The sequence below is a fragment of the Ambystoma mexicanum genome, chromosome 1q, assembly GCF_040938575.1.
Source record: "Ambystoma mexicanum isolate Mex_15411 chromosome 1q, UKY_AmexF1_1, whole genome shotgun sequence".
NCBI lineage: Eukaryota > Metazoa > Chordata > Amphibia > Caudata > Ambystomatidae > Ambystoma > Ambystoma mexicanum.
This window is the reverse complement of record NC_090922.1, coordinates 92951894-92970116: the sequence shown is the minus strand read 5'-3', so window position 1 is coordinate 92970116 and position 18223 is coordinate 92951894. Positions and strand designations below refer to the sequence as shown.

Below are 18223 nucleotides of genomic sequence, written 5' to 3'. Positions count from 1 at the left end.
CCCCAACCTGCTATATCTGATACTCTCAATGTTCTTGTCCCGGTCATGAGGATCGCTTGAAACCCAAAGCCAAGTGCAACCCCTGGTACGACTCAGATCTCGTCACCCTCAAACGCAAGTGCAGGGTGGTTGAGAAAAATGATCGTGCTCTTGGTACATCCTCTGAAAAACTGGCCTGCTGCCTGCTCCAAAGGCAACACCGGCTCTCTGTCTGCACCAAGACGAGAGCTCACATCCAATCCCGAGTCCCTGTGGCATCTAACAACTCGGCCGAATTCTGCAAAGTGCTGGCCAATCACGCTGCAGTCTCGAGCTCTCCTGTCCCCTCCCAGGCCCTCTGCACGACTCTGGATTATCATTTCATCTCTAAAATTCAGGACATCCTGTCCTCTATCTCTTCCTCTCCACCCCTCCGTGTACTCCCTGATCTTCCTCTGGCCCTTCTTCAGCCACCTCTCCTCCTTCCTTCTCTGCCCGTCCTCTGTTCTCCCCAGACAAGGTTTCTAGATAAGTCTGATCTATGAAAGTCTTGTCAAAACAGGTTCATTGTTGTTCCTCCAAAACCATCAAGGACCACATTGACTCCCTGGCTCCTGCCCTGGCCGACTTCTGCCACCACTCCTTCGCCACTGGAGTCTTCGCCCCTGAAGCACTCCCTTGTGCACCCTCTTCTTAAGAAACCCTCTGCCGACCCTTCTTGCCTGGCTAACTATCGCCCAATCTCCATCACTCCTTTCCTGGGCAAACTCCTGGAAAAGCTGGCCAGCTCCCAGCTTAATCTTCAACTGAATCTGTTGGTTGTCTTCATGACATCAGTCTGGTTTCAGAGCTGCCAGAAGCACGATAATTGCTCTACTGAACATCCGTGAAGACCTGCTCCCCAACCTCGATTCCAACACCCCCTGTGTTGGAATCGTGGTTGATCTCTTGATCTCTTCTGCCTTTGACAGACAACCATGTCATCTTGCTGAACCGTCTCAGTGATTACCTGGGTATCACTGGTCAGGCCGTGGCATAGCCAACTTCTTTCCTCTCTGATCAAACCCTATCAGGTCCAACTTGGGTCCTTCCTCTCCTCCATCTCTACCCTTGGTGTTCCCCAGGGGACTAACATCTATCCCTGGCTGTTCAACCAATACCTGGCACTTCTTGCCCACTGCATCGCCGCTCTCAGCCGAAACTTTCAGTGATATGCGGTTTACACGCCGCTCATTTTCAAGCTACCTTCAGCCACCTCTTCTCCTCATTTCTGACTGTGTGCTATCCAGGAGTGGTGTGCCACCAATGATCTCTGCCTTAATGCCAGTAAGAGATTTTTCTCATCGGCACACCATCTCCCTCCTTTCCCATCACAGTCTGCCGGCTGCTCTTGGCCCTCTTCCTGCGAGGTTAAAAACCTTGTGGTCATCTTCGACGCCACACTCTCCTTCTCCCCTCACATCTGACGTATCCAAGAAGTCACACTACCAACTGCACCTCCTCAGAGGTATTCTTCCTTTCCTCTCATTCCCCCAGAAGCCGCCTCCAGAGCTCTGGTTCACTCTAGGCTAGACTATTTCAACAACCTCTTTCCAAATCTGCCTGTTTCTACTCTCTGCCCTCTGAAACTCACCCAGAACACGACTGTGAAACTTGTCCTTGGCCTCAAGCCCAGGGATCTTATCTCTCCAGGACTGAAATTTCTGCACTGGCTCCAAGTGGGTGCAAGGATTAAGTTAAAAACTCTCTGCATTGTCCACAAGACCTTCTGGGCCTGAGACCTCAATATCTTCAACTCTCTTCCAAAACATCTTCCTTCTCGAGCTCTTCGCTCATCCACCTCCAAATCCCTCAGCGTCAGTTGCTGCTCCAAGCAACGAGTTGGTGGTAGATCTTCTTCGGCTGGCACCTCCCTTTGGAACACCATCCCTGCCTCCCTGAAACTTGACAACCATCTCAGTTCTGGAAGCACCTCAAAACCTTACTCTTTGCTTCTGCTTTCTCTCCTCCTCTCCCCTGCTGTACTCCTGGCTGTAACTGAAATTGCACTGGTTACCTGGCCACCCACCCTCTGATCTCGGGCCCAGGTCCCCTCTATGCCCGTTGCACACCTACACTGCCTCCCTGGCAACCCCCGCACTTAGGACTGTTCTCTGTATCCCTACAGTCCCCGACCACCACAGTCCCCGACACCTGATGTCTGCACTTACTCTTGCACTTGCCACCAGTTGGCCACACCTTTACTTATTGCTTTTATTTATTCTATTTATTACTGTCGATCCCATGTACTGCACTGTCCCTGCCCCCCTGCACTTTTCCCTTCCCCAGCACAAGATCTCAATGACACCTGCCCTAGTAAGATAGTTGTCGGTCTTCCCTCTGTTCCCCCTCCCTTGCCTCGTCGCACCTCGAAACACTTGTGTATAGGCGCATTATAAATCCCACATCATATAAGCCTGGAGGAAGTATTCCAGACCTCCACCAGTGATTTTGCTGGCACCAACCAGTCTAGGTATGGGTATACATAGTGGCCCTCCGACCTGAGCAATACCGCCACTGCATTCATGAGCCTTGTGAAAACCCGAGGGGCTGAATTGAAGTACATTGTACTGAAAATGGGAGCACATTACTCGAAGGAAGGAGCGGTGGGGTTGCCATATGGGGACGTGTAGGTATGCGGCCTTCAAGTCCAGGGAGCACATCCAGTCTCCTGCAGAGACCCGCAATCCGCGCTGGCGTAACCATCTTGACCTTTTGTAGGAGCAAGGAGAGTTCTAAAAGATAAATCGAGGCCTGCCTGTTTCTTCTATATTGCGAAAGCCCGAGGATAACCCCGAGCCTTTCAGAGAGGGGACCCTCCTTCACTGCTGCATTTACTACCAGTGCACAGATCTCAGCAAGCAGAGCTGGTGTCCCGATCTGAAGGAGGAGAGGAGAGAATGGGGGGTTCAGAAGGCGAGGTAGGCAGAACCGAGGGGAAAACGCAGATAGGATCCAAAGATCCGCAGAGTCCACCAGGACTGCCTGTGGAGAACAAGCCAGCCCCCCCACCTCCCTGAGACCTGTGGACCTTGATGGGGCATCAGTGCATTCTTCCCTCTGAGGCAGGTGCCTGGGGGGGGGGGGGCTGAAGAAGCCTGTGTTCGGCGTCCTGTGGTGTTTGCATCTGTTAGCTGGGGCACCTGTCCAGCGGCCTAGCTGGTCCGGGAAGCCCCTAAATCCGCCGAAAGTCCTTCCCTTGTTGGCACGGGCATGTCCCTGTCCAAATGTCCTGGGTGCAGAATAGCCAAAGACATGGCTATGTGGGAGCTGTTTTTCTTCTTGTCAAATTCCTCATCCTTGGATGAATGGAACTAGTCCCCCCCCCCGCATCCCCTTCAAAAGAAATCTAGAACAGAATGCAGTCTTGAACATCAGGGTTACACCTGATGGCCTTTAACTATGCCGTCTGCCTCATGTCAGTGGACACACAGATGGTCCCGCCGGCCATGTGGAAATGACCCGCCGACAAAACCATTAGGTCTTGTGCCACTATCTTGGCTTCAGCCAACCCTGCCTTGAAGGCTAATTGTTTGCGAGCTGGCAGGTCTGGGAGGAATTAGTCAATATCCCTCCATTTGTATTTATTCCATTTATTATATGCCCAAACCCGGGGGTGTCATGGAGTAGTTACAGACATTTTGCATATATAAACAGTAGGAATAGCATTACATTTGCAAATGGAACAAACAGAATTCACACTTCATAAACAATTTATAGGATACAGAGAGTCAAAACAGAAGTGGAACATAAAACAAAAGAAGGCCGACTATGGATTCTGCAGCTGTGAGTAGGGATGGGGAGAGGAGGTTGTCTAATCCTATCTGTGATTGATGTGGGGGGGAAGGAAGCAGTGGCCTAAAATGTGTTGAATAGCCAGGTTTTTAAAGACTTCTTGAAACACTGGTGGGATGGCTCATTCCTGGCGAAAATCCAAATCCTTTAAATCCAAGGGCTGTATTTTGCAGCAATTATAATTTGGCCAAATTGGCGTTTTAGGTGCCTAGCAGTAGCACATTGCAATAATCTAACTTCGATAAAATGAGAGCCCAGGCCAGGGCAGTACAGTTTTGCAGCGTGAGGTATTGTCGACTTAAGGCGATCAGTTTGGATGTGTATGAGGTGGCCGAGGAAAGTGTGTTCACGTGTTTGGACATTGCTAAATTAGTGTCCAAGTAGACACCTAGGGTTTTAACCTGCTTAAGGATTGGTATGGGAGTATTATCAAAGAAGAGTAGTTGAGTGGACGGCCTTGATTTTGGCTGTGGAGCCCACGATGAGTATCTGTTTTCTCATCGTTGACGCAGAGGCTGTTAATAGCCATCCAGATTTGAATGATTGCATACATTTTGTTGATCTTAATCGTATCCTAATCAAGGTTGCCAGTGATCGGGATGAGGATCTGGGTGTCACCTGCGAAATTCGTATAGATGACACCCATAGCATCCAGAGCAGCGAATAGTAGCTTTGTGTAAGCACTGTAGAGGGTATGCCATAGGCAGGACCCTTGTGGTACTCCTAGTGGTACTAGGATAAGGTCTGCCGCTTCCTTGCCGATATTAACTTGTGATGTGCGGTCAGCAAGGAAAGATTTGACCCATACGATGTCTTCTTGCGAAAAATTGAAAATCGTTAGCCAGAGTGGCACATCATTAGTCGTGACTAGGTCGAATGTAGCGGACAAATCCAATAGCAACAGAATGTAGAGTTTGCCAGCGGCTCTTATCAAGTTCATCTGGATTTTAAGGTCCGGAAGTGCCTTTTCAGTGCTGTGGTTGGGCCGGAAGCCAGATTGTCTAGCTCAAAGGAGATTGTTTTGTTCGAGTTGAGATTGAATTTGAGAATAGGCTATTTAATCAATTATCTTCAACAGGCAGGGGACAGTAGTTATGGGGCGGTAGTTTTTGGGGACTGTCGGGTCCAGTGAGGATTTTTTTTAGGAACGGGTCACCCAGGCTTCTTGATGCTGGTAGGGACGGTGTTTGTGCTGAAGAAGGTGTGAACACATTTGGTGATGATGAGAGTGAGCGTGGGGGCACACAATTTGATTAGGTGAGCTGGGAAACTGTCTCCTTTACAGTTGGAAGGCTTTAATTTGGAGATAGTGTCTAGCACTTGGTCTTGGCTTACCAGGGAAAAATGAATTGGAGTTTGCGTTATCTGGACAGGCATGGGTAGGGCTGCGCATCGTCCAGAAGGACAAACCCATGGAAGCCAGGGCAGAGGTCTTGAGCTGCCAAAAGGCCTAGTTTAGATTTAGGGCACTAGCACCCTCCCCCCCCCCCCCGAGCACAATTGTCATTCCATTTTAACTGCCAAATGCCCACAAACAGAACACTTAAATCCTTCACAATGTCGCTGATCAGTGTGGTCCTGGGAAGGCCGAGATGGTAGATCCAGGGACGGGGAACTGATAAGGGGGAGCAAGGAGCGATCTGTCCTGTGATTTGTACTACGAAGTGCAGGGGATAATGTCAACAAATTTAGTTCTGTGACAGAGAGGTATGGAGGGGGCGCTTGTGTATCTGGTATCACAGGAAGCGAATCTTCATTCTAGATGCCAATTACACCTCGAGATTATCCACTGAGCTCATGACAATAACCAGGTGTGACAAGGCCTATGAGCAGGGTAACATTCTCAGAGACCTGCCAATGACGCAAAACTAGAACTCATGGTGGCGTACGTGACCACGCATTAGGGGGCCGGAACAGATTAGTTGCAGCCAATGTGTCGCTGTACCATAGGGGTCTGGTAGTATGTATATGGGGGCAGCCAATGAGGGTGGAGGATGAATACTGTGTACTGTATATATAATCTGTTCTCTTTGAATTAACCCAGGGAGCTCTGTGGCAGTTGAGTTCCATGGTACTCGTCAGCTTTTTGGATACAAAATAAATCTCTTTCCTTGCAAAGAGGTGTACCGAGCCTTTAACCTGAAAGGATTGTTTTTTATGTCTGTCTGTCTGGAGGTTTGCCCTTCAGTCTACACCAACAGTCTTATCTGCGAAGTTTCAGTATTGAGTAACATGGGTTCGTTTGTGGCGGATTTTTTGTATCCAAGCTTTCCTCTCGATTAAATTGCAGATATCTTACTTACTAGTCTTAAAAGCCCAGCGTTTTTCCACTTTTGTCGGTTCTAATTCTTTTTGCTAGATACTGAAGTCCATATTTGAGCAGTCTCTTGCTCAATTCGGGTCTAGTTTCCACGTTTTAATTCTTTTTATAGTTGCTTTGGAATAATCAGCTGAACTGTAGATCTTGTGACCTTGGGACAAAGAAAAGTAAAGAACCCGTCTTAGGTATGCTTGAGCAAGCCTCAAAATCTGCACTCGCCATTGATGAATGATCAAAATGTGGCCAATAAGAATTTGGAAGTTGTGTGCATGTGGAGAACTGAAACATCAAGTCATTGTATGCTTGGTTAATAGCCTGCAACATGACATGTTTGCCACTGCATTAAAGTGTGGATGGAGACTAATCCGATAGATTAAACACTGGTTTTACACTAGACACGTGGGGACAGTTACACATGTACAAAGAGTGGTTTCATAATATTCACTTTACCTTGCAATTGGCCTCTAAATGTGTTCCCCTATTTAACCTTCAATGTTCGCTTCTGTTATTACGCATTGTACCACACACTGCTGCCATTTACATGGTCTCCAGGCGCTCTTGTAAATCTGAAAAGGAAGGACTGGAAAAGGTTAATCGGATTGAGAGGGAAAACGCAAGAGCGTAGTTGTGCTGTTGGTAGCTTCAGTTTGGAAAAACGGGGTAGTGTTTGTTGGGTTTGGTTTAGTCAGTAAGAGTTTGCCAGGGTTTTGATGGAGTGTGTATAGGTTAGTTTGTGTGTGGTTTAGTTTTTCTGAAATACGTTTGGTTGAGTTGGGTGGTCCAGGGTGCACATTGTGGGGGTTTCAAGTTTCTGCTGTGGGAGAGATGTGTGGTTTGTTAGGTGGTTGAGAGCGAGTAAGTAGGAAACTGCTGAGTTTTTACTAAGATTAGTGGTAATACTAGTCAGAGCGTTTCTCTGAGATATTTGTGTTTGTCTTGTTTCATATCCTTGTATGGTGGATTGTATTCATTGCTTTTTTATTCAGGATCTCCCAGTTTCTGTTCATTAGGTTTCAGTCATTTTGGGCATCTCCTTGTTGTAGTTGGCTCATTCTCTTCGATGGAAATTCCAATTTAGGTCAGAGAGAAAAAGATCCATGTTTTTAGTAGTTTCTGAATTTTAGATGTTTCCTGTTCATTATTACGTGGGGAGTGTATTCCAGAGTTTTGCTAAGATGCACGAGAATCAAGCTCCACCAAGTTTCAACTCTGTATGTTGTCCGAGAAGTAGTCTTGCTGATTTGTTCTGTATTTGTTAGTTTTTTGATGAGGTAGTGCAGCATACCAAGAAGGATGCTGTTGGTGTGGTCTATTCTAGACAGGACGAGGGGAATGAAGTGTGTTCTGTGTAGGAAAGTGAGAAAAGACAGTATTTGCTTGATTGTATGCGGGTGGAAGAAGCATTACTTCATGGACTCGTGATCCAGTCTTAACTGAATATTAATGTACAATGACTTTTGAAATTACTTAGGAGGGTTCCGGTCATTTTCACATTTCAGTGGGCCATGGAATGTGGTGGTTCAACTGGCTGTAGGGTGTAATCATGATTTCGTTTTTTTCCGGGTCGAGTTGAAAAAGTGACCCACCCCTGATAACGTTCTTTCAACTGGATGTTACTCCCACGTATTCCTCATCTAGGATATCACCTATTTCCAGCTTTAGCTGCTTTGGAATTCTTTTTCGGCAGAGGGCGGTGTGCGTTGCCTCAGTGTCCCTTGAGGAACTCCGTCTCGAGGAAGACGTCAATGAAGGTATATGTGGAAGGTATCTGTTGACTTGAGTTCTATTTTTTCTTATGGTAGAAATTATAAGTTACTCACCGTAGTGACTAACATACTCTTAGTCCATAGTCCGCTTTCCTCCATACTGTATGGGCGTCCCTTGCAAGGGAGACGAAACCTTTTTCACCAGAAAAAACCTTCTTGCCCTTTATATTTATAGGTGCACAGGGGCGCGTCCTAGGGAGCATGTACTGCCCTGACACCCACTGAGGCATCAATAAATTTAACATTGCCTAATGACACCATTATTGATAGGGAGGAGGTTGGTCCGATGTATGGAGAAAAGTGGACTATGGACTAAGAGTAAGTTAGTCACTACGGTGAGTAATTTATAATTACTCTTACGTCCCGTCCCCTTTCCTCCATACTGTATGGGTGATTACAACTGAATGTAGCCCCAGGGTGGAGAGGAGACCCTCCTTAAGCAAATAGGTTCCTGAGAACCGCCTGTCGAAAGCCGCATCAGATCTAGAGCCGGCACCCAAACAGTAATGCTTGCAGAAAGCTGGGTGGCAGGGGCCCAAGTGGTCACCCTGCTTATGACTTGCCAAGGAACATGGTGCTGGAATGCAATGGCTGTTGCCTTGGCCCAGACTGCATGGGCGTGCATGTTGGCCGGGAGCAGCATGTGCTGGCCCTCGTACACTTCCTTGATGAGACCATCCAGCAGGATATGGAGGCCTTAGAGGCCTGATAGCCTGACCTTGAGCCTCCGAAAGTGACAAACCGGGTGTCAGACTTGCGGAAGCCTTTGGTCCTGTCCAAGTAGAATTTTCGGGCACGCCTGACATCCAGGCAGTGCAGCACTCTGTGCTTTGTCCTTGGGACGGGGAAAGAACGTAGGAAGGACTATTTCTTCATTCAAGTGAAATGCAGATGGACCCTTAGGCAGAAATGCGGGGTGCTTCCTCATGACTACCATGTCCTTGTGAAAGGTGGTATACGGTTCAGAGGCAGCCAGCGCCTGGATCTCGCTGACTCTGCAAGCCGAGATAAGACCGACTAGTAAGACCGTCTTGATGGTGACCAGCCTGATGTCCACAGACGCCACTGGCTTGAATGGTTTGTGCGCCAGGGCGGCCAAGTCTATGTTACGGACGCAAACAGGGTGCAGTCTTGATGGGAAGGTAGAGCCTAGCGAGACCAGTCAGATGTTTGATGATCGGGTTGGAGGAGGAAAAAATGCCTTCTTCCAAGTTCTTGTAAGCCCCAATGGCTGCAAGTATGTGCGGCAGGTGTCCACCTGTAGGCCAGAATAAGCGAGGTGCGCCGAAAAGGAGAGCATGTCGTCCAAATTGCAGGCCAAGGGGTCAATTCCCTTGGAGTTTGCCCAGTGGCAAAATCTTGTCCATTTGCTTTTGTACTAGGCCCTGGTGGCTTTGCTCCTGGCGCCCTGTATGATCTCCAGATAGGCCTGTGAGAGGCTAAGGTGCTGAAGCGTTACCTGCTCAGGTACCACGCTGTGAGGGCTAGTTTCCCTGCCGATGGGTGGATGATTCTGCCCCCCTGCTGCACCAGAAGATATGCTGGGCCCGTCGTTGGGGAGAATTCTCATTTATGGCTAATTTCCCTCACCTAGTGAGTACCTCAGCAGCTTTGCTGGATTTCAGGGGTTTATTTTTTTCCACCTGGTAAGAGTGTGAGCCTTTTTCCCCACTCTTACATATGTTTTGCCTTGTGTATTTCTACTTTTTGCGTGATCTTGGGCTCTGGAGCCACAGCACTCCATGAGCCCCAGTTTTTGGGTGTATTACACAGCACCTTCTGTGCAGTGACACAGGGTTGTCTTTGAGACTTCCCACTGACTCCATTTTTCTGGGGCTGACTACTGTCCCCCAGAAATAGGTAAAGACGACAAAGGAGGGCTGCTGGACAGAAGCCTGCCAAAGGACGGCAAACAAAGAAGACAAACCTGGTTTGGCGCGAAAAGTAAAACACAAGAAGGACTTTAACAAAAAGAAATGGTGACTAAACCCGATCGGAACCAAAATAAAGTATTTGGTCAAGCGGGTTTATTTTCGAGGCTAATACAATAGCCTAAAAGAGTATCATTTATATTGTATAATCGCGGTAGAAAAGTTAGGGTAGGTACCACTGCCACCAGCCAAGTCTAAAAGTTAAGAGCGAAACAAAGCTCCAAGAGGCACAGAGAAAAAGGGGTCGGAATTAACCATTTCCAATACTCCATGTAAGATGGGGTCTACTGGGTCTGTAGGTTTAAAGAGACTACAAAAACATGTTTCTGGGGGACAGTAGTCAGCCCCAGAAAAATGGAGTCAGTGGGAAGTCTCAAAAGACAACCCTGTGCCACTGCACTGAAGGTGCTGTGTAACACAAAAAAGTGGGGCTCATGCAGTGGTGTGGCTCCAGAGCCCACAATCACACAAAAAGTAGAAATACACATGCAAGAGTGGGAAAAAGGCTCACACTCTTACCAGGTGGAAAAAAGATAACCCTAGAAATCCAGCAAAGCTGCTGAGGGACTCACTAGGTGAGGAAAATTAGCCATAAATGAGAATTCTCCCTAACACTCTACGAGCGACCAGAAGTGAAGGACTGCACTGTCTCGATAGCAGCTTCTCTGGGGTCCAGCTTTTTTGCTGAACACCAGTGACAGAAACTGAGCCATTTGAACCTATACTGAGACCTGGTCAAAGATTTTCTAGCCGCTTGGATAATGCGCATATTAGCCACGGACAAATTGAAACTCTAAAGATTTGAGCTCAGGCACCAGGCTGCCAAGCTGAAAGATTATGGGCAACGGTGCCTCATCTGCTGATAGCTCTGTGAAGCAGGTCGGGAAACAGCAGAAGCCTGATCAGTGAGCAGACTGACAGATACTAAAGCTCCGAAAACCAGAATCTGGCTGTCCACCATGGGGCTATGAATAGGATAGTGCAATTCGACGTGTTCCTGAGCTTGCATATCGCCCGGTGAATCAGAGGAAAAAGCGGGAAGGCGTAGGCCCTCATGTTGTACCACGGAATCTCCAGAGCATCCGTCAGGGAAGAAGCTCCAAGCCTGTTCCAGGAAGCATAAAGAGGAAGTTTCCTGTTCAATGACTTCGCAAAGAGATTCACTTCTGGAGTGTCCCAATGGCGAAGAGGTTTGGAGAGGGATCCCCGTGTTCAGCTCCCACTTATAGCTGACCATGGTGTCCGGGTCCACCGCCTGGATCCAGGAGCTCCGAAGAGCCAACTGCGTAAGTAGCATCTTGAGACGTACCGGGGCAAAGCATGCCCGCACGAGGCATGAGGCCCAGAAGCCTATGGAACCAGCAGGCGGACACACTCAGACTGAATGAAGACTTGACATGTGGTTTAAGGAATAAGTTACTTACCTGTAACTGTTGTTCTCCAGCATGGGTCTGACATGGATTCACATGCTCATGAATATTCCCCGTCGTCAGGCTGGGAATCCTCGGTAAAGAAAAATCAGTATCAGTTTCGTTTCTGATCTGTCTTTCCTAGTAGTAACCAATCACTGATCTCTGCGTCATACTGACCACAGCCAATGACTGCCATCTCCCTAAGTGAAGTGGCAGTATGACCAAGTGAAGAGCCGCAGAGGGGTAGGCGGGAGGGTTCGCATGTGAATCCATGCCAGACCCATGCTGGAGAACAACAGCTACAGGTAAGTAACTTGTTCCTTCTCCAGCATGGGGTCTGGCATGGATTCACATGCTCATGAATAAAAGAATACATAGCAGTACACATGCACAACCACGGGAGGTGGCAAAGGCTCAACATTAAGCATTACATCAAAAACTCAACATTAAGCAATTCTTACCTCCTCACCAGGCTCACCTTAGGCGAACAGGTTGCGCAGCACTGCTTGGCCGACCCTGGACTCCTCCCTGGAATCCCGATCGACGCAGTGGAATTTCGTGAAAGTGTGCGTCGACCTGCACGTAGCAGCCCTGCAGATGTCCAGCAAGGGCACACCAGATAGGAACGCCGTGGTAGCTGCGATCGCTCTGGTGGAATGGGCTCTCGGACGGCCAGGCAGCGGTCGGTTTGCCAACCTATGACAGTACATGATACAGCCAGAGAGCCATCTGGAAATGGAAGCCTTCAAGAGAGCCTTCCCCTGATTGACAGGTCCAATGTTCACAAAAAGATGTGACGTCTTCCGAAAACTCTTCGTGCGGTCCACATAGAACTTCAGCGCTCTAGCCACATCCAGCGAGTGCAAAGTCCTTTCAGCCGGCGACAAAGGCGACGGGAAGAAAACAGGCAACACCAAGGGTTCGTTGAGGTGGAAGTCCGACGGCACCTTGGGCATGAAGGAGGGGTGCGTCCTGAGCACTACCCTCGTGTCGTGAAAAGTCAAGTACGGGGGCTTGCAGGAAAGGGCCTGGATCTCTCCCACCTGTAGTGCAGAGGTGATGGCCACAAGAAACGCTGTTTTCCACGACAAGAATTTCAATGGAGCTGAGTGCAGAGGCTCGAACGGAGGTCCCATGAGCTTGGTCAGCACCACGTTGAGCTCCCACGCCGAGGCCGGGGCCTTCACCGGCGGGAACGATCTGAACAGTCCCTTCATGAACTCTTTCACCAGACGATGAGACCACAAAGACGTCCGTCCCGTGGTTCTGGTGTATCGGGAGATCGCAGCAAGATGAATCTTGATGGAAGCGTGCGCCAGTCCAGCCTTGGCCAGCGTCAGCAGGTACAGCAGTACTTGAGGAGCCGTAATTCGTAGAGGGTTAATCTTCTGTGCGTGGCACCAGACAGAGAACCTCTTCCATTTGTGTCCGTAGCATTGAAGAGTTGAGGACGCCCTGGCCTTTGCAAGAACCTCTCTGCAGTCTGCCGGTATGTCGTAGCCTCCAAACTCTAACGCTGCAGGAGCCAGGCCTGCAAGTTCAGCGACTTCGGGTCGTGATGGAGGATGGCACCTCCTTCCCTGGAGAGAAGATCCGCGTCCACTGGCAGCTTGATTGACGGGGACGCTGACAAGTCCAGAAGGTCCGGGAACCATATCTGCCTCGGCCACGCAGGTGCGACGAGGATCATCCTGCACTGTGACCTCTTGAGCTGGTTGATGAGCCGGATCAGCAGCGGCAAAGAAGGGAGCGCATATAGGAACAGGCCCTCCCAAGGGGAAGGAGAAAGCATCGCCCATGCTCCTCGGCTGGGGAAACCTGCTGGCGAACCTCTGGCACTTGGAGCAGATCGATCTGGGGTGTGCCCCACCGTCGGAAGAGGCGGTCCACTAGATCCTGTCGTAGTTCCCACTCGTGGCACGAGCGCAGCTCTCTGCTGAGCGAGTCGGCGATGGTGTTTTTTATTCCTGCCAGATGAAACGGCACCAGAAACATCCCTTGGCCGACGGCCCAATTCCACAGATTCTGCGCCTCCTTGGACAGGGCTGGGGATCTGGTACCGCCCTGCTTCCTGATGTAGAACATGGTGGTGGTGTTGTCGGTGAAGATCCTCACCACCTTGCCCTTGAGGGATGGAAGAAAGGACCTGAGTGCCCAAAAAACTGCACGGAGTTCCAGGACGTTGATATGGAGGGACTTCTCCGTCGGCAGCCAAAGGCCCTTCGCATGCAGATTTTCGGTGTGCGCTCCCCACCCTTCCAGGGAGGCATCCGTGGTCACTGTCCTCTGGTGGCCCGGGGTCTGGAAGTCCATGCCCGCCGTCAGAAGCGAGAGGGTGCCCCACCACCGGATCGCTCGTCGGAAGCTCTTGTCGAGTGTGATCCTGTCCTCGAAGATGCCCGTCTGGATCCAGCGAGCGTCCAGGAACTCCTGTAACGGGCACATCCGAAGCCTGCACAGGCGGATGAGATGAATGCAAGAAGACATCATTCCGAGGAGGGACTTGATGGACCTCACCCTGGCCGCGTCCGCAACCAGCATCCGCTGCACCTTGCCCAAGATGGCCCTCGTCCTTTCCTCCGACGGAGAGGCCAGAAGCGCCACTGTGTCGAGCTTCACTCCCAGAAACAGTTGCGTCTTGCGCAGGCACCAGGTGGGACTTGGCGTAGTTTATGGAGAATCCCAGGTCCGTGAGTAGTTGGACAGTCCTCGCCGTGTGCTCCGCGGCGAGCTCCTTTGTCTTTGCTTGGATGAGCCAGTCGTCCAGGTAGGGGTAGACGTGGATTCCCTCCAGGCGCAGCCGCGCCGTCACCGGTGCGAGGCACTTGGTGAACACCTTGGGTGCCGACCTCAATCCGAAGGGAAGGGCTCTGAACTGGTAGTGACGCCCTTGGACCACGAATCTGAGAAACTTTCGGTGTCCCTTTAGGGTGGGGATATGGAAGTAGGCATCCTCCAAATCCAACGAAGATAGGAAATCGCCCTCCTCCAGTTGACCCAGGACGTGCTGGAGGGTGACCATCCGGAACTTCTGTGCCTTGATGAATTTGTCGCCGTAGGTCCAGGATGGGACACCATCCTCCCGTCTTCTTCACGAGGAAGTATCTTGAGTAAACTCCGGAGCCCCAAAGCCTCTTTGGGACGAGCTCAATGGCGCCTTTCTTGAGCATCACCTTAACCTCCAAGAGAAGTTGAGGGACGTGATGTTCCTACCTGGCCACGGGGGGGGGACGCGTGGGCACTTCTTTAGAAACTCGAGCGCGTGACCCTGGGCCAGGGCGTCCAGCACCCAATGGTCGGTGGAGATGGACTCCCACACGCTGATGAAGCTCGCCAGCCGGCCTCCCACCGGGGTGCTTCGGTGGGGGCCCGAGCCCACGGCCGGTTCAGTCCTGCTTCAACGACGCTTTGCCGCCTTTATCCTCCTTGGCGACGACTGCAGGGTCCGTCCGACTTTCCTCGTCCCCTGTAGGCTTCCTGTGACGACGAACGGGCTGCTTGACGATAGGTGGAAAATCCGCCGCCGGAACCTTTGGAGGCACCCTGCTTGTCTCCGCCGCTCCGAAAGGGCAGCCGTAGTTGCTGGAGAACACCAAGAGCACGGGCCGTCTCCGTGTCCGTCTTGATGGCTTGTAGGGAATCGTCCACTGTTTTCCCAAACAGGTTGCTCCCGTCGAACGGCATTTCCAAGACTCTGGTCTACACGTCCTGACGGAAGTCAGTTGCCTTGAGCCATCCGCACCGTCTAAGGCACACGCCGTTGCCCAACTGGCGAAATCCAGTGTCAGCGATGTCCGTTGCTATCGTAATGGCGTGGTCCGACGCCACTTCTACTTCCTGCAAGATCTCTAGGGCCTCCGCCCTCTTGTCTGGTAAGAAGTCCAGCAGCGGGGCAATTTTGTACCACAACTCCCTGTCGTAGCGGGCTACGATAGCCAAGGCGTTGGCAGCCTTAATCGTCGTCGCTGCAGATGAGATGACTGGGTCCCATTTCTTTCCTTCGCCGTCCGGCGGGGAGGTTGACGTAGAGGCCCCCCCCCCCCGCTTTCTTCCTGGCCGCCGCGGAGACGACCGAGTCCGGGGACGGCTGTGGCCGAAGGCACAAGTGGGCCGCGTCCGGGACCCGGTACTTCTTCTCGTACCGATCCCTTCTCACAGGCGTTGTGGATGGGTTCTTGAGGAGGGCGAGACCCACATCCCAGATATCGTCCAGTAGAGGTACAGCGAGGACAGTCTTCCTCTTGGTCTCGCGCCGTTGATAAAGGAAACCTTCCTTCTCTTCCGGGCAGAGCTGGAAAAGCTCGGATGCCCTGGCGATCATGGCATGAAACGATCCAATCTCGTCGGGCGGGGAAGCCCGGGGAGGAGGCGACGACGGGAGATCCTCGTAAACCTCGTTGTCTGTACCCGTCGCGGCCGTGTCAGTCCCCGTATCATCCCCACGGGTCGTGGACGGGGAGGAGGGCTGATCAGGGCGCAATGATTGAAAAGGAGGTGGAGGATGAATCCTCCTTCTCTTAGGAGGGCTCCCAGAAGGGCCTGGCTCCGGGTCCCCCATCGGGAGCGGTTCCTCCGTTGGTGGTAACGGCAATCTCGTCCTTATCTCCGAGCATAAGGACTGTATAGCCAACAAAATGGCCGCCAAGTTGTCTTGCGGCACTGGTTGAGGGGATTCCGACGGGCGGTCAGGAGCCCCGTCGGCACCCTCAACGTTCTCATCGTCTCCTACGTCGGGGTCCCTCCCGATGGGCTGGTCTTCTTCCACGCCAACGCCGTGGCTTAAGACTTCGATCATATCCTCCTCAGAGGTTGAGGCCGAATCCACAACAACCTCCTGCCCCCCTTTTTCTTCTCCGTCGGAGGTTTCACAGGGGTCCTGTCGATGGGCATGAAAGAGGACTCCCTCCGCGGTGGCAGGGACACTCTGGGCCCCGAGGTCGCCACCACTGGTGTAGCCTCCACAGGCTGAGCCAGGGCCGCCGCGACTGTCTCTATAGAGTCCTTGGCCAGGTGGATCAAGGCTTTCACCACCTTAGATGCGCTCACTGCCTTCTCCTTGGGGGGAGGGTCACCGCCTCGCTCCCCCTCCAATGGGGCCTTCGAGCTCGACCGGGGTCTCTCCAGGAGCTTTGCCGGGTGCTCGGCCTTCCTCTTACCCGAGCCAGAGCGTTGGCTCGTGGTTGATGGCGCCGGGGAGGATGCGCCCTGCCTGTCGCCCGTAGAGCCCGACCATTCGGCGCTCCCGGTGCCAGCGGACTTGCGGTGCTTGGCCTTCTGTTGGACCCCCGTCGCCGGAGTGCCCTCAAAGGTCTTAGAAGACCGCTCGGACTTCTTCTTCTCGCCCGACGGGCTCTTCCCTTCCAGCCAGTTGGCGAGACGCAGATGGCGGTCCTTCATGGTCCGCTCCGACATATTGCCGCAAAACCCACAGTCCTTCTCCACGTGCGTCTTGTCCTCATGCAGGCAGTAGAGGCAAAGGGAGTGTTCGTCCTCCTTAAAGACATTCTGAAGCTGGCATCCAGGGCAGACCCTGAACAGCTTTCCGGGCGTCGAGCTTCCCTTCTCCTGGGCCATGATCTAGATGGGCCTGAGAAACTTCTGGAGTCCTCTAAAAGCTTGGCTCGACGAAATCTTCACCCTTGAGGGGCGTAAAAGAATCCGACACGGGTCCCTGTTGATCGGATAAAGAAACGGTGGAGCTTGAGGCTCTTTTGACCGAAAAAGAACATTTTCCTAAGAAAAAGCGCGAAAAAAGAACTAAAGCTCGAGAGCAATAGCACGAGGATCCCAACACTTGAACGTGCAGTAAAAATCTGAAGATGGCTGCCAGAGGCGGGGCTTAGGGAGATGGCAGTCATTGGCTGTGGTCAGTATGACGCAGAGATCAGTGATTGGTTACTACTACGAAAGACAGATCAGAAACAAAACTGATTTTTCTTTTCCGAGGATTCCCAGCCCGACGACGGGGAATATTCATGAGCATGTGAATCCATGCCAGACCCCATGCTGGAGAACAGACCTGCCATTCTGTCAACCGTCAAATAAACCCTGCAGTCGATCGTGTTCCAACGGAAACCCGGGAAGATCAGGTCCTGAGAGATCGTCATGGAGGATTTCCACCAGTTCACCGACAGCCCAAGACTGAACAGGAGCTGAAGGAGAGGCTGAAGATTGCTCAAGGTTTTCACCGGACAGGGACTGCGCAAAAGCCAGTCGTCCAAATATGGACGCACATGAATACCCTGTAGCCTTAAAAAAGCTGCAATGACTGACATCATTGTGAAGACACGCAGAGCTGAGACCAAAAGGGAGCACTCGAAACTGATAGTGAGAACCGCAGATATTTCCAATGCAGGCTCAAGATCAGGATATGCATATAAGCATCCTGAAGGTCCACAACCCTGAACGAGAAAGGTTGAATTGAGAAAGGTCTAGAATGGTGTGCAGGCAAGCCTGGATGGGTTTCAGCATAGTAAAAAGACGAGAGTAGAAGACCTCCCCTCATTCTACTAGGGGAAGGGGTTCTATGGCCCCGAGATCTAGAAGCTTCTGTACCTCAGCTCTGAGGGAGGGTGTTCCCGACTGTTGAACGGGAGGATTGAAGGGTAGGGTTGGGGGAGTGGCAAGCGGGATCCCGCCCAAGCGATGGACAAAACCCACTGGTCGTCTGTGACGGTTTGCCATGCCTCCAGATGAGACGAGATTCGTCCTCCCACCGGAGTCTCATGCGAGTGCCATAAGTTATCATTTTGCAGACTTTTCAGCGGGGAGACTACCTGTCCCTGAAGAAAAGGCTGATGGAGAGAGAAAAACCGGCCACGTGGCTGCCTCCAGCGGGAGTTACCCGGCAGAGGATCAGTCTTGCGTGGCCTGCGATCTTGGAACCCTCTGAAGCCTGGTGAGGATCGAGACAGGGACCCAGATCTCCGACCTTTGACTGGAGCCTTCACAAGCAGCGACAGACTTGGCAGTTTGAGTGCT

General features: G+C 51.4%; 1 protein-coding gene across 7 annotated transcripts in view; it reads right to left on the bottom strand.

Annotated features, from left to right (window-relative positions):
- The window catches only part of ANKRD11 (ankyrin repeat domain containing 11), a 1995649-nt gene that overhangs the window by 982168 nt on the left and 995258 nt on the right, over positions 1–18223 (bottom strand). The window lies entirely within an intron of this gene.